Below are 15681 nucleotides of genomic sequence, written 5' to 3'. Positions count from 1 at the left end.
TTCTTCTATTCCTAGTTAGCTGAGAGTTTTGATCACAAATGGATAGGAAATATTATTGGTTGCTTTTACTGCAACTATTAAGAGCAATTCTATAATTCTTTCCTAGAATCTGTTAATGCGATGAGTTATAGTTATTTACCTTATAATGTTAAGCTACCTCTGTAACCCTGGAATAAATCCAGCTTGTTCGTGATGTATTATCCTTTTTATATGTTGCTGGATTTGGCTTTTTAAGATTTCATTTAGCAGTTTTACACTATGTCATGACTGATACCGGCCTCTCCATTTATTTTTTTATGATGTCGTTGTCAGGCTCGGTGTCAGGACTGTTAGTTTGAGGCTGTGGAATAATCACTTTGGAAAAATTTGTGTAAGATTGAAATTATTTGTTACCTGAATACAGAACCATTTAAATGGTATAACTGTCTGGGCCTGCGTTTTTCTCTCCTGCTTCTGTGTGTGTGTGTGTGTTTACAAGAATACTCATGTTTATATATTCTCGAAACAGTTTTAGTAATTTTTTTTTGTCTTGTAGTTTGTCCATTTCATTTAAGTTTCCAATTTATTGTCAGGAGAGTGCTATATAGCTTCCGAGTAACATTTCAGTCTTCAAAGCTTCCTGGCTCTGTTCTTTTCTCCCGATCCCATTCCTCGTTTCCATCAGGATTTTGTCAACGGGATTGTTCTCTTCAAAGAACAGACTTTTCGCTTTGCTCTTCATATCTATTTCATATACATTTTCTACTTTATTAATGTTTCTTTTATATTAATTTTCATCTTTAAGTGTGTCCTTCTTTCCTGTTTCTAAGGTGTTAGGTTGGAAGCTTCGTTCTTTAATTTTATTCTTCCCTTTCTTCTGTCTGAGCACTTAAATGTATACATTCCTCCTTAAGTATGTTTCATACACCTTAATATGTAGTGTTTTGTTATCATTAGGTTCTAAATATTTTATAACCTTTATTATGTTTTGCTTTTTGAGTTGTTTAAAACTGGTTTCTTAATTTCCAAACATATAGGGATAGTTCTAGCATCTTTTTGTTAGTGATTTCTTTTTTTTTAAATTAAAAAAAATATTTTATTTATTTATTTATTTGACAGAGATCACAAGTAGGCAGAGAGGCAGGCAGGGGGGGGGGGGAAGCAGAGTCTCATGCGGGGCTCCATCCCAGGACCCTGAGATCATGACCTGAGCGGAAGGCAGAGGCTTAACCCACTGAGCCACCCAGGCGCCCTTGTTAGTGATTTCTAATTGAATTTTTCGTTTCTAGTATGATTAATTGTTACTTGGAGAACATGATCTACATGATGCTAGTCCTTTTGAAATTTCTCAGACCCAGTATTGGTCCCATTGAATATGGAACATGGAGTACATATTTTCCATTCAGTAGGTGCAACATTCTAAATATGTTTTTGGGTCAAGCTTGTTAATTTTGTCGTTCAAATGTTCTCTACCCTTATGATTTTAGTTTTTATTGGATCTACAAATAACTGAGAAAGTTGTGCTAGAAAACTCCAATTTGTAATCGTGGATTTGTCGGTTTCTCCTTGTCTTTCTGTCAGAGCTTTCTTTATTGACTACTTCACTTCTTGATAAATGTGTTTTCAACCCGTTCTCCTGGAACTAGAGGAAAATACAGCTTGTTCCTCGTTCCATTTGTCCGGTGAGCGGTTTGAGGAAGGCTGGAATCACATCTCTCATTCCCAGCCGCAGTGAGCTGCCACCAGTACGCCCAGTTGTGCTAGTTTAGAAACACGGTCCCACGCGCGCATGACTCTGTGCCTTTGCTTGTGTTCTTCCCTGAGATTGCCTTCCCCCCCCCCTTCGATCAAGGGCAAACTTTTTTTTTTAAAGATTTTATTTATTTATTTGACAGACAGAGATCACAAGTAGGCAGAGAGGCAGGCAGAGAGAGAGAAGGAGGCAGGCTCCCCGCTGAGCAGAGAACCGGATGTGGGGCTCGATCCCAGGACCCTGGGATCATGACCTGAGCCGAAGGCAGAGGCTTTAACCCACTGAGCCACCCAGGCGCCCCAAGGGCAAACTTTTTATCTTCCACGCTGTTCTTGATTACGATTGTTTCCACTCCTGTGTCCTCTAGGATCCCCTGCGTTGGGCACGGGGCTCACAACGAGTGAGTGGTCATCAGGAATTGACTGGACTGAGATAGTTTCTGCCGTTAGTGACTCCTCCCTGTGAATTATTCCCTCCTCCCCAGTCAGATCCATCCCTTGAACGTTCCTCTTTTTTCCATTTTATTTTATTTCTTTTCAGCGTTCCAGCATTCCTTGTTTACACACCACACCCAGTGCCCCATGCATGAAAGTCTCAGAATATAAAATTAACCATTTTAAATACAATTCACTATCATTCAGTGGCATTTATCACGTTCACAATGTTGTATGAGCACGTGTGTCTAGTTCCAAAACATTTTCGTCACTCCAAAGTAAAACCCCAAGCCCGTTAACCAGTCACTTCCGTTCCCTCTCTCCCCAAGCCCTGGAGACGCACATCTGATCTCTGTCTCCATGGATGTGCCTACTTCGGACATTTTGCATACATGGAATCATAGAATGTGACTTGGGGTCTGGCCTCTTCCAATGGGCATCAGGAATTCAGGTTGTCCAGGTTGTCCCGTGTGTCAGAACGTCGCTCCTTTTCCTGGCTGCCTACTACTCCGTTGTATGGATGCGTCACTCTCTCGTTCTCCGTGTGTCCACTGACGGCTATTTGGGTTGATAACTTTTCCTTTCCTCTCACTCTGCCTCCTCACCCAACATTTTGTTTTTCACTCTTGTGGGAGAGGGTCAGGTTGAAGCCAATGGATGTGGAACTCTTCTCCGCTGTGTCTTAATGCAGAAGAACTCGTAAGGGGGCGAGGGTGTGGGGAACGTCAGCCGGCAGCGTGGGGGTCTGTAGAAGGAGGGAGCCGCTGAACCCTGAGTTATCCCAGAGCTCAGTTCAGAGGCCTCTGAGACTACTGGGGGAGGTCATCGGCACACAAGAGCCTGGATTTCGGTGTGTGCACCCCTAGGTGCCAGGGAACCAGCCTTGGGATTTCTCCTTGGTCTTTGAACAACTGGTCTCACCAGGCTGGTGCGTCCTTGTTGGTCCGGTGGCTTCATTCTCTCCAGGCCCTCCCTGCGAGTGGCAGGACACTTGTACTCAGCAGCAGGAAGAACGCTGCCTTCCTAGGACAGCGCCCGTGAGTGGCAGGCATCCCTGGGGCCCTGAGCAGTGAGGTCTGAGGGGCGATGATGCAATCAACCCAGCTCCTTGCATCGTAGGTCTTTGCAGACTCTCTGGCTGTGATCCCCTAGGTTGGGCACAGCCAAGTGTTTAATGATCTTCTTCTGCACCAGCAATTTCAGGCTCTGTGAGCTAAAATTAGATTCCTTCCCCGGTGCCTGGGGGGGGATAGGCCAGCTCTGTCCATCCATCCTGTCCCAAAGTGCAGCTGGTGACAGCCTGTGCCGGTGTAGGCTCCGGGATGAGGCTCCGAATCCCCAGCTTCAGAAAGCTGCCCCTTCCTTGCCTGCAGCTTGTGCTGTCGGTACAGGTGAGAGGAGCAGCACTTTGCTGCCCTACGTCCTCCGGAGGGGCCGCGTCTGAACCCCAGTTCCTCCCCTTCCCAGTCCTGTGACCCGCGGCACATTGGCCAAAACCGAGAATCGAAATCCCTACATCATGGGTTTGAGCAGACTGAATGCGATGGACGGGGCCTGGCTGTAGGTTCTCAGTCAATGTCAGGCCCGTCTTCTGTCCTCATGCCAGGGCAGGACAGCAGAGAATATACTTTTAAAATGCGGTCTCCAGACTCGTTTATGTGATCCTCTGGCTGGTGGGGAGGGAGGGAGTAGCGGGGAAGATCAGAGCAGACATTTTTCCTGCAAAAGCCAGCAGGATCCGGAGGGACTCAGCCTTAGCATGGGCCACCGGGGCCACCGTGGTCACCGACGTACCCTCACCCCCCCCCCCCCCCCGCCAAGGAGCATTTGGGAGCTCTGCCTCGTCCCTGGGTCCCTTACCTTGTTGTTAGGACTGTGGAAGCCTCTAGGCGGTTGACACGAGAGTCACTCTGCTTTTTCCCTGGCTCCCTCTCTCCCGCTCCTGAGGAAGAATGGGCCGTCAAGGAGCCAGGGGAAGAAACTCTCAGGCCCGCTCTCCCCTGAAGGAGCGGCTCTGAATGAGGTAGTACCGTTTTTCTGCAGAACTTACTGGGTTAGAAACTTGGTAAAAACAGCCCCAGCTGCAACCACTGTACAAAATCACTGTCAACGAGGAAAATTTATGCCGTAAAAAGAAAAAGAAACTCAAGTGCATTAGTCAGTGTGGGGAAGTGTTCACGAGAAAGGTTTGTTCTTCAAGTAAACAGCTACAATGGAATTGTAATCAAATTTCTTAATGATTTCCATAAATCTTGGGTACGTAAAAATACACAAGGCCCTTTTTCAAAAAGTCAGTGTTTACAAGTGCCTTGGGCGAGGAAAGAGGTAACCCAGAGAGCCTTGTGTGTGACTCTGGAATTTTCCAGAAGAGAAGCCATGAGACGGGGCCGAGAGCACACGTCTTCCTCCCAGACCAGGAGCATAAGGGGCACCTGGCCCGAGGCTCAGGCCACTGCTTCTGAGGGGACGCCAAGAGAACTGCTTTTCGGGGAAATGGGGAGCAGACCCTGGACCCCAGTTCTGATGCTTCTACTGCTCCTGTGGGGGCCAGGCAGAAGGAAGCTGGTTCTTACGGCTGTGTCAGTGGAGGGTCTCCCTGCCTGTGGGGAACCGTGAGGAATCTGAGCCATGGGAGGAGGGCAGGAGCGGTTGGGGTGCAGCAGTGCCCAGGAACCCCGGGGAGGGGGTCGGGAGACAGGAAGGAGGAGAGCAAGCTGCCGGCGGCGCTCAGGCCTGTGCGGTGGCCCGTGGCTCTCCTCCGTCACGCTGGGCCGTCAGCTCGTCTCTCTCCAGGATTAGCACGTGGTGCTTTTCTAAATTCTTTTCGAAAATAACTTAGAAAATTAGAAAGGGTTTCAAATGCTGTAACGCTACCATGATTTACAAAATCAGAAATTTAGAAAAATATTTCATGAATGATGTTGGCTCTTCCTGGCGCGCGTGCATGTGTGTACGTGCGTGAATAGATATTGTGTGTGTGTGTGTGTGTGTGTGTGTGTGAGGGAGAGGCAGGAGAGAGCGTGAGAGAGGCAGACACTCCAGCCTGAGTGACGAAGCAGCTGCCTTTTGTGTCCAGGTTTTGCCTCTTGTCCCTGTGGACCCCCTGGGGAGACCAGTGGGTAGGGTCATTGACATTTGGCTGTGCTGCCGGTGACAGGTTCCGTGTCGCGGCATATGTGATGGGGACATTAGATGCATGTCAGTACAATAATGGGAATGTTTTTCTCGGTGCATCAACGCCCCGTCCCCTGATCACCGTTCCTCAGGCTCCTGTTCTCCCCGCACTGCGCGGCTCGTCAGGAAAGCCAGAGAGTGTCTTGTTCGAACATTTGGCCACACATGTGCGTGATAACCCAATTCCATTAAAATGTTCCTACATTCAGCAGGAAGGCATGATGCCAAATGGTCTATGTGTTGTTTTAAGCCGTAATCAGAATTAAAATGCGGAATCCCAGTCTTTCTAGAAACGTGCTTTCCTTTAGAAGGCTGAGTGAACGGGGTGCATGGAGGGCTACTGCTGGGCGGGGCCGGCTGGCCCTCCACACGTGGGCGCTCCTCATCTGGGTGCGAGGCAGGGTGCCCTGGGGGGCTGCCACTCTCCTCTCAGGCCCTCGAGGTCGCAGCAGAACCCCCTCGCAGCCTCCGTGTCCCTTTGTCCTTGGCACAGACCTATGAGGAAGCCACGCAGTGCCATTTGCTTGCCTGAGCTGTTCTCCTCCTGGTATTCTGGAAGCCCGTCCCATAGGAGGCGCTTACTAGATGCTAGTTGCCGTATGTATACGTATGAGGCACCATGTCAGGGATATGACCATTTTAAAGATGAACAAACTGAGGCCTGCCGAGGTGAAGTGAGTTTGTGACGCTCACGCTGCTGCGTGCACGAACCGGCAGCACGCTTGCCACTAAGTCCGTGGATCTCGACGGCCTCTGTGGCCGCTCCCAAGCGCTGCTGGTGTCCCGCGGGGCAAGGTGGGATTGTGGGGTGGCCCCGGACCAGCCTCAGTGTCACTCCATGAGCTCCCCTTCTGTCTTTTGCAAAAGCCAGTCCACTGCTGAGCCCCAGCCTGCAGGCCCGTGCGACGCATCATGGGACCAGCCATGTCCTGAGTCGGGGTGCGAGTCAAGCCACGCGGTGGCGTGAAGACCTGCTCCCAGCTAGGGTCTCCCACCGCAGTCTTCTGGGCTGGAGGCAGCTAAGGGGGCAAACAAGGCCCCCTTGGCCATTGCGTGTTCTGGACAGTTAGGCTCTGCTCAGTGCTGTCAGGGTTCCAGAAAATCGGGTAGCCGGGAGAGCTCTTTCTCCTCGACAGACACTATGGCTTCTAAATATGTTATTTTCCTTTTAGTGATCTTGCCAGTCCTTCCCCTTGGATCCACTTCTCTGCACCCTTCCTTATGGAACTGATGATCTGTGGGCAAACACTGGGCTGGATTAGGGACACCATTCCCGGGGGCAGCGGGTGCTGCACTCCCTCTGGGCCCGCAGCTCCTGCTGCCACCAGGCCTGGGTGGGCTCGCCCTCCTTTGTGTGTTCTGCCCTCACATTCCCCTCTCTGGATGAAGGCCTGGGGTGGGAATGGACATCTCCAGACTCATGAAAATGATGAAATCTTTTTATAATGTGGCCAGCCACCCCTGCTGCATTTTGTAAGATGAGAATTTTTTTTGCAGCAAGGATTCTCTTTTTTAAAAAAACATTTAAATTCAAGTACGCTTAACCTGTGCTGTTATCTTAGTTCAGGTGTACAGTGTAGTGATTCAACAACTCCATACGTCACCCAGTGCGTGTCACAACGCGTGCATGCCAAATCCCCATCCCCTAGCTCTGCTGCCCCGCCTCCACCTCCCCTCCGGGGACCAGCAGTGTGCTCTTTGGAGTAAGGGTGTAGTACTGGGAGGGAGATGTGCCGGGCACTGCAGTCATCCCTGCAAGAGCAGGGGGACAGATGTGGGGGCAAAACCAAAGAGGAGAAAAACCCAAGCTCAGAGCACTTGGAGTTCTGTGGTAAAAGAACGTTCCTGGGGTTGCCCAGGGGATATCAGGAAGTGCAAAAGCCCTGGGGCAGCAGAGCTGAGGGGTAGGGGTGGGGGTTGCTAACTCCTGCCCCTTGCTTAGAGTCTGTGTGAGGGGTTTCTTCTTAGGGACTGGTGCTTGTGTGCTCTGCGTGAGCTAAGGGGGCTTCGGGCGATGGGGAGCTTACTCTAGTGTGCATCAGAAAACCCGCTCAGTCATGTAGATGGTATCCTTCAGCCTCAGGGTCAAGGGCGGACACCACGCCGAGTCCAAGTGCTCTCGGAGTCCTGCCGGCCCCTTCTGCCTCAGTAGCTCACCTGTGCTTTTTCCTCATTGGCCTGCGTCAGGGACGGGGACAAACCAATCCTGAGGCGGACCGCGTCCAGGACCCCTCTCGGGAGTCTGCTCTGAGCACCAGATCCTGGCGTATCATATTTAATAGAAAGCTTCGGGAGGAGGGATGAACCAGGAGGCGGTATAGCATAGTGATAACAGCATGAAGTGTAGCTTCCGCCAGGCCACCTCAAGTCTCTCTTAATGTCTCCCGTACCCAGTTTCCTCACCTTCCAGGTGAAGATCATAAAAATCCCCACCTGAAATTGGAAACAGGAAATCAATGGAGACAATCAAAGAAAGAAAAAGTTGGTTCTTGGAAAAGATCGATGGAATTGATAAGCCCGAGCTGGGCTAAGAAAGAAAGAAGACACAGATTTCTAACACCAGAAAAGAAAGAGGGGACATCACTGATGATTCCATGGAATTTAAAGGATAATAAAGGAATATTATGAACAACTTTATGACCACAAATTCGATAATCTAGATGAAATGAACCAAATCCTTGAAGGACACAATCTGATAAAACTCGCACAAGAAGAAACAGGCACTCTGCATAGGCCTATAGCTATTAAAGAAATTGAATAAAAAATTAATAACCTTCCCAAACAGAAAACACCAGGCCCATATGGGCCCACTGGTGAGTTCTATCAAACATTTAAGGATGAAATTATACCAATTTGTTACAGTCTTTGTCCAAAGAGAGAAACCGAGGGAACCACTTCCTAACCCATCACCTTCCTGCTGTTGAGGCCTGAGTGAGATAATGTCGGTCCCATATGGAGCAAGACACCAGTGGCTCTGGAGGACAGAGGAAAACTTTTTAAAAATAAACTTTGTCTTTAGACCACTTTGGGAAGTCCCGAAAAGCTGTGGGGCTCATTCAGATATAGACATCACACACTCCCCTCCCTTTCCCTGTCTTTAACATCCTACATCAGAATGGCAAAATTCATTACGATCGATGAATTCATATTGATACCTTACTATCAAAGCTCATACATTGTTCAGATGTCCTGGTCAAAAAACTAGAAGAACATCCTTTCCTGCTCTGAGATCCCATCTGGGACACCATATTGCATTTGGTGGTCTCGTCTCCTTAGGCTCTTGTCTGCGAGAGTTTCTCGGGTTCCCCTTGGATTTGATGACCTTGACTGTTGTGAGGAGGACGAGTATATCGTTGACTGTCCCTCAGCTGGGATGTGTCAGGTATTTTTCTCTTGGTTCAACTGGGTGACGGATTGGGGGCGGGACCACAAAGTATGACCAAGATGGTGTTTGCCGGTGTTTGTGCTTCACGTTCCTCTTTGCCACCTGCCCCCTCCATACTGTCCTCTCAGGGGGAGAGTCACTACATAGCCCTCACCTACAGCCCTGACTCCCCTTCTTCTGCAGGGCTGGGGCTGCACCCCTTCGGGGAGGAGTATCTGCATAAACTATTTGGAATTCTTCTGCTCGGGACATTTGTGTCTTCTCATTTGTTCGCTTCTCCATCCGTTCAGTCATTTCTCTATAGGTTTCTGGTTCATGCTCAGGCTCTAGTGCGCACGCTACTGTACTTTGTGGCTCAATTTGCTCCATCTCGGGGCATCTTCCGGTTGTCTCCTGAGTCCGCACTGACGTAGCTCCATCACCGAGGATGTTTCTTGGTACTTCCTTGTTTTCCGGCAGGTTCCAGCTCCTCCTCCCCACTTGCTGCCCCAGCCCTAGAGTCAGTCATTTCTCCGTGGAGCCCCGGTTCCTTTATTGGAAAATGGTATTAGAAACCCAGGTCTGGCCACTCGGCTTCCGCCACCACAGCTCCTCTGCGATCGCCAGAGCCCCTCTTGGGTGGGTTCTTCCCTGTGTGACTGATTCCAGTGGTCTCCACTCTTTCCAAGACGTTTTGTAAAGGAAGTTCCCATGAAGAAATGAATCCGGGTAGGCTAGCGGCGGTGGCTACCGTCGAATCTCAGGGGCTTCCTGTAATAGAAAATGTGCTGTTTGCTCCTGAATCTGGAAGCTGACAAATTTTTCTGCAAAGGGCTAGGCAGTAAATACCTTCCGCTCTGTGGCCCGTAAGCTCTCTGCCTTGGTAGCGCGAGAGCAGCCATCGCAGCGCATCAACAGGCGCTCTGTCCCAATAAAACACTCACAGAACGGGTGGCGGCCGGGATTTGGCCAGAGCGCGCGGACGCTGTCCCCGTCCGGCGCAGTGGCTGGGGTGCGGGCTGCAGCGGGCAGTCACCCGGGGCCCGGGCTCCTTCCACCCCAGTTCCAGGCCGAGCTCTGCCTCCCTGCTGGACGGCAAATGAAGAGGGACCGTCCACCTGGGAGAAATTGTGGCGGACCGGGCCGGGAGGTGGCACACCTCATTCATGGCGACTTCCACTGGCCAGCGGTTGGTCACACAAGTCCACCACTGCGGAGAAATGGGGCTGGGAAATACCGTTTTGTAGCCTGCCCGGGAGGAAGAGGGGAGAACAATGGCGCACAACGGAAGACACAAGGCCGTAGGCTGGGCCCGAGGCCCACACTGAGGCCCCTCCCACACACCGCAGCTCCTCCCCCGTGCTGAGGCCCCGCCCCCCACAAAGGTCCCTGCCACACACCGCAGCTCCTCCTCTCACCGAGGCTCCGCCCCCACGCCACGGCTCCTCCCACATCGACTCACTTCCTGGGAAGCTCCAGCCGAAGAAACCCAAAGAACGAGCGTTTGTTGTCTCTCCGGTGACTCTGCTCTTGTCTCTGGGCCCAGGCCTGCAGAGCCGGTCCAGAGTGTGCTTGGACAGGCAAGATGCCGCTCTCCACCACTGCCCCGGGGTAGGCCGTATCTCAGCTGAGGTTTTTAAAAGGTTCCTTTAAAAGGTTGTGGACAGTTATCCTCTGTGTGTGTCTGCCCTGATTGATATTCAAGCGACTATTAACTGCCCACCAAACGAAGCTCAGCATTTGTAATTAGGCTGGCAAATTCTACATAACATTTTTGACTGTCTGTTGGGGCAGGGAGGGAGCATGTGTTAATGGCGTTGAACTAAGCCACACCTCCTCCCCTAGCCTGCTGATTAACCCCAGGGTCACTCGGGGCTGTCTGGTACTCTGCTGATCAATGAAGAAGCTGGCTCTCTTTGCATTTACATCCTGACTTGACTCTTAGCCAAGGGCTGCTGGCTTTGGTTCCAAAGTGCTCTCTCTGCTCAAAGAGGGTGGCCCCTCTGCTCTGCCACTGTGCAAAGGGAGCTGGCGCCGCGAATGGGCAGGGCGGGCGTTCCCTCAAGAAGCCAAAGGGGGAGGGTCCTGTGGAGCAGCCAGGATGCGGAGAGCCCCCTGCAGTTGTTTTGGGGCAGGCAGGCAGGATGAAAGTCGGTTCAGTTTCTTCATAAGAAGTCCTGCCATAGTTCAGCTAAATCGATCATGGTGCTGTGTCGAGAATCATAACCTCAGAGATTTCCTTGGTTCGTATTGTCGTCATCTTTTAAAAACACAGCTGGACTGGAAGCATCCGTTTTCAGCAGCAGTAGGTTGCTTGACTGTGTGGAAGTGCTCTCCAGCACGCTGGCGGAGTGGACAGGCGTGAATAGCCTAGGAACCAAGAGTTCTTTCTAGAACAATTAAAGAAAGATTAAGGAAAGGTGCCCTAAGTGAGGAACACCTGCACTGTAGCCCCAGGGTGTCTTCATGACCAAGGCACGGCATTTCTGCGTCCCTCTGTGACCACCGCTCCCGGATACACGGACGAATAAATGGTGGGGTAGACGTAGCTTTGTGCCTAACAGGTGCTTAATTCGTGCACCAAGAAGAAAAGGGGGTTAATAACAATTCAAAATAGTTATAGAACAGTTTTGAATAGCTGTGCACTAACACAGAAATCACCTTTATAAAGCAGAAATTACAAAGAAACAAGGAGACTTAGATAGAAACGTGATAATAATGAAGATTTTAACATAACCACACTCAGCATAATAGAGATCCAGTGGACAAAAAATGTAGCAACATAATTAATGGAGCAGATAATTAATTTGCATATGTATGTGTAAGTTTTTGCCATCACAATATAGATTATTCTTTCTTCTTAAGTGGAACATTTGCAAAAGAAAACCTCAGTACAGTCTATGAAGTACAAGTATTACAACACTGTGACCACAGTGTGCTAGAACTGGGCATTAACAACAACCAAAATGAAAAAGACACTTTCACCTAAAAGTTTTAAAAATTCTATTAAACAACATCCTCCTTGGATGAAAGGGGGAAAACAAATAAATTGAAAATGAAAAAGAAGTAATGCTGGTGAACACATTATCCAGCAGAATTTATGGAATACATTCAGATCAGAGGCAAATTCATATCTCCCGACATTTTTATCAATTAAGAAATGAACTAAATTCTCAGCTCAAAAGCTAGGAAAGGAACCACCAGGTAAACTACAAGAGAGCACAAGAAAGAAAATAAGGCCCAGAACAGAGGAATAATAGATGTAATTAATAATTCAAAAAATTCTACTTTGAAACATTTACAAAATGGACAAAATGGTTGCTAACAATAAAAAAATGAGGGGAAAGCACAAATATATAAAATAAGAATTGACAAGGGGGCATACCATTGAGATAGAAGAAATTAAATACATTATGAGACTATTTTGATGTCTTCTATAAAAATAAAATCTGGATAAAATGCAGTACCAAAATCAGCTCCATTCATTACAAGAAGCTTAAATAAACCAAATTCAATGAAAGATAAGAAAAAAATCTCTCAGGAACTACTCCACTAAAAAGCACCAAGCCTACATGGTTTCTCAGGGGAATCCTACCAAACTTTCAAAGACTAGATAGTCTCCATTCTTTGTGAGTTGTTTCAGAGTATTGAAAATAAAAGAAAACATTTTAGTTCTTTTTTGAAAGCAAGCATAACATTGATACCTAAATTTTTAAAATTTTAAAAAGCAAGCACAAAAATGAAATTACAGAACAATATCACTTACAAATATTAAATCAAAAGTGCTAAACAAAGTATTCATAAATCAAACCCAATACAACATTAAGAAATCAAGGCATCATGACCAAATAATTTTTTTTCAGGAATGCAAGGTTGGTTCAACATGAGGAAACCCATTAATTTAATAATACACTTAAGGGGGAAAAAATCACATGATTACCTCCATAGATGCTGAAAACCGTTTATAGAATTCAACCCCATGTCTTATATATTAGTTAAGAAAACACGAACGAATGAATACTTCTTAATATGATAAAATATTTTAGATGCCTGGATTTTATAGTTGGCATCTTATTTGATGGGGAAACACTAGAGGCATTTCCACAAAGATCATTATCAAGGCAAGTATAACCATATCTCCACTACTATCCCACAATTGTACTTGAGGTGTTAGATTTTAGTGGCATGAGTATTAGAAAAGAAGAATCAAAATTACCTTGATTTGCACAGGATATGATATGATAATATACTGGGGAAGCCAGTCTATGGAAAGAGAATCAAGGGTAAAAGTAAATCAAATAATAAAACCTCTTTTTTAGCAGGATAAAAAATTAACATACAGAAATCAATAGCTTTCTTATATATAAGTAAGAATGAATTAGAGGATACAATAGCAACAGAGAAGGTAAAATACTTAGAAATAAACTTAGCAAGAAATGGGTAAAGCCTGTATCAGGAAAACTTTAATACACTTTTAAAAGACGCAACAGTAGTTTTGAACAAATAGAAAGACATCCCTTGGAATTGGATGAGATGACTTAACATCATAAAAAAAGCCACTTTTTCCAAAGTTAATTTATGACTTGACTCAATCCCCGTAAAAATACCAATAAGCTTTTTTATGGAGCTAAGACAGTTGATGCTCCAGTTCATATGAAAAAGCAAACATGCAATAACCATGAAAATCTTGAAAAATAAAAGCTACTTGGGGGGAATAGCTCTACCAGACATTAAAATGAACTAGAGGGCCTCTGTTATTAAACTAGTGTGGTATTGTTGTGTGAACAAAATTGTGATGGAACTGAATGCGAAGCCCAGAAATAGAGCCGACGGCATCTAGAAATTTAGTATTGATAAAGGTGGCGTCTCACACCATGGGAGCAGATTAACTTTTCAGTGCATTGTGCTGGGACTGCTGGCTGCCCCTCTGGAAAAAGGGAAAATTGGATGTATTTCTTACACTGTACACAAGAATAAACTCCAAATGAACTCTGAGACCTAAATACAAAAAATGAAATCATGAAAGTAAAGCAGGGAAACCTGAGCGAATTTCCTTATAACATGGGTGTAGGGAAAGGTTTTCTGACTATGACCCAAACTCTAGATTTAGTAAAAGAAAAGAGTGATACATTTGACTATGTGAAACTGAAGACTTCTCACAGGGTAAAGACCAAAACCAGAGAACCATGGGCACAGTCAAAATGTCCAAAGGGGGAGTGAATATTTGTGACATACATTAGATATGAAGGGCTAATATATTTTTTAAAAGACTTTATTTGTTCATTTGAGAGAGAGAGAGAGAGAATGAGTGGGAGCAGAGGGAGAGGGAGAAGCAGGCTCCCCGCTTCCAGGACGCCAAGATCATGGCCAGGATGCCAAGATCATGACCTCAGCCAAAAGGCAGAGGCTTAACTGACTGAGCCACCCAGGTGCCCCAAGGGTTAATATCTTTGATATACAAAGAACTGTTAAAACTAAGGGAGAGGGGAACCTGAGAGGAAAAGGAGCAGAAGATGTAAAGAAAAGATAACTCATATACAGAGAGCTGACTGGTGGTTGTCAGAGGTCAGGCGTTGGGGGCGGGCCGGAGAAATGGGCAAGCTGGGTCTTGGTGCGGGAGTTGCTGTTGTTTTGGTTTAAATTGAATTTTAAAAAATGAAGAGAAGATAATTCGCATGAAAGGAACTCGGGTGGCCTCTAAACATATGACGAAGTTGAACCTCACTTTAATCAGAGAAAAATGCAAATGGAGCGGACTCTGCGATGCCGTTTTCCACCCACCAGTTTGGCTCAACAGCACACCTGTGGGCAAAGCTGTGGGAAACAGGCTCTCACATACATTGCTAATGGGCATGCAGACGGCTACAAACCTGTCAAAGGGAAACTGGGCAATATTTCCACCAACTCCCGTTGCATTTACATTTTGACCCAGGCATCCCACTTCTAAGGGTTAACCCTGAAGATATATCTCAACAGTATGAGAACACTTATGCACAAGATTATTCATTCCAGAATTGTTTGTAATTGCAAAATACTGGCGTCCGTCTAATGTCCAAGCATGACGGAGCGGTTGAGTGCTTGTTGGTACGCACAAATAATGGAGACTGCGCACTTGTCAAAAGAAGGAAGGAGGTCTCTGAGAACTGGCAAGGGGGCAGGATATAGGGGTCAGTGACAAAAGCAAAGCATGGGAGAGTGTCATTATGAGGGGTGAGGGCAGCAGTGGAATGCAGATGAACGCAAGAGTACTTCCTGGGGGCGATAGAGTGTGATAAGCCTGGACGGTGGGGATAGTTGCATACTGTATACTTTTACTAAAACTCATCAGACTGCACACCCATAGTGAGTGAATTTCACGGTGTAAAAATGTACCTAAACAAAACCATTGCAAGAACGCTTTTTGTATGCTACTGTTGTGTAATAAAGGTAAGACAAGAAAACATGAACTTATCTGTGTGTTTTCGCAAAAAAGAATCCTGGGAAGGGTAAACTGAAATCTCATGAGATCGATTAGCAACGGAGGTGGTTGGCCCAGGGTCATGAGGGTAGGAGAGTGGTAGGAGAGTGGCAGTGGGACAGAAGCGTTGAGGAGTGAGGTTTTCTGAGATACATTTTTATATACTTTCGACGTTTATAAACACGTCAATATTTCACATGGATGATAGACCACACTGGAGGTGAGGAAACTCCCCAGGTGACTTGGATTCTGTATTTTGACCAAATACCCAGAGGCTAATAATAAAAAAATCGGTGTAAATAGGATATTGTTACTCTAATTGGTAGATTTGTCTTTTGAAGGAATGTGGATTAATAACTCTGAAATTATTTGTATTCAAGATAGAGGAAATATGTAAATTTATTGGAGTAACGGGAGCCAGTTTTCTGCAAATCAGTGAAGGAAGTTACCTAGAAAGGTGAGTGGCTAGCTTCATCCTGTCGTGTTGGACTAAACTGGAGGTGTCTGTACGAACACGCAC

The 15681-nt window shown here is 46.9% G+C and overlaps 1 protein-coding gene across 11 annotated transcripts in view; it reads left to right on the top strand.

The window, feature by feature from the left end:
* CAMTA1 (calmodulin binding transcription activator 1) overlaps positions 1-15681 on the top strand; it is an 818028-nt gene that overhangs the window by 342377 nt on the left and 459970 nt on the right. The window lies entirely within an intron of this gene.

Source organism: Meles meles, chromosome 1, assembly GCF_922984935.1.
Source record: "Meles meles chromosome 1, mMelMel3.1 paternal haplotype, whole genome shotgun sequence".
Taxonomy (NCBI): Eukaryota; Metazoa; Chordata; class Mammalia; order Carnivora; family Mustelidae; genus Meles; species Meles meles.
The sequence above is the reverse complement of the archived record's forward strand: the minus strand, read 5'-3'. Positions and strand labels throughout refer to the sequence as shown.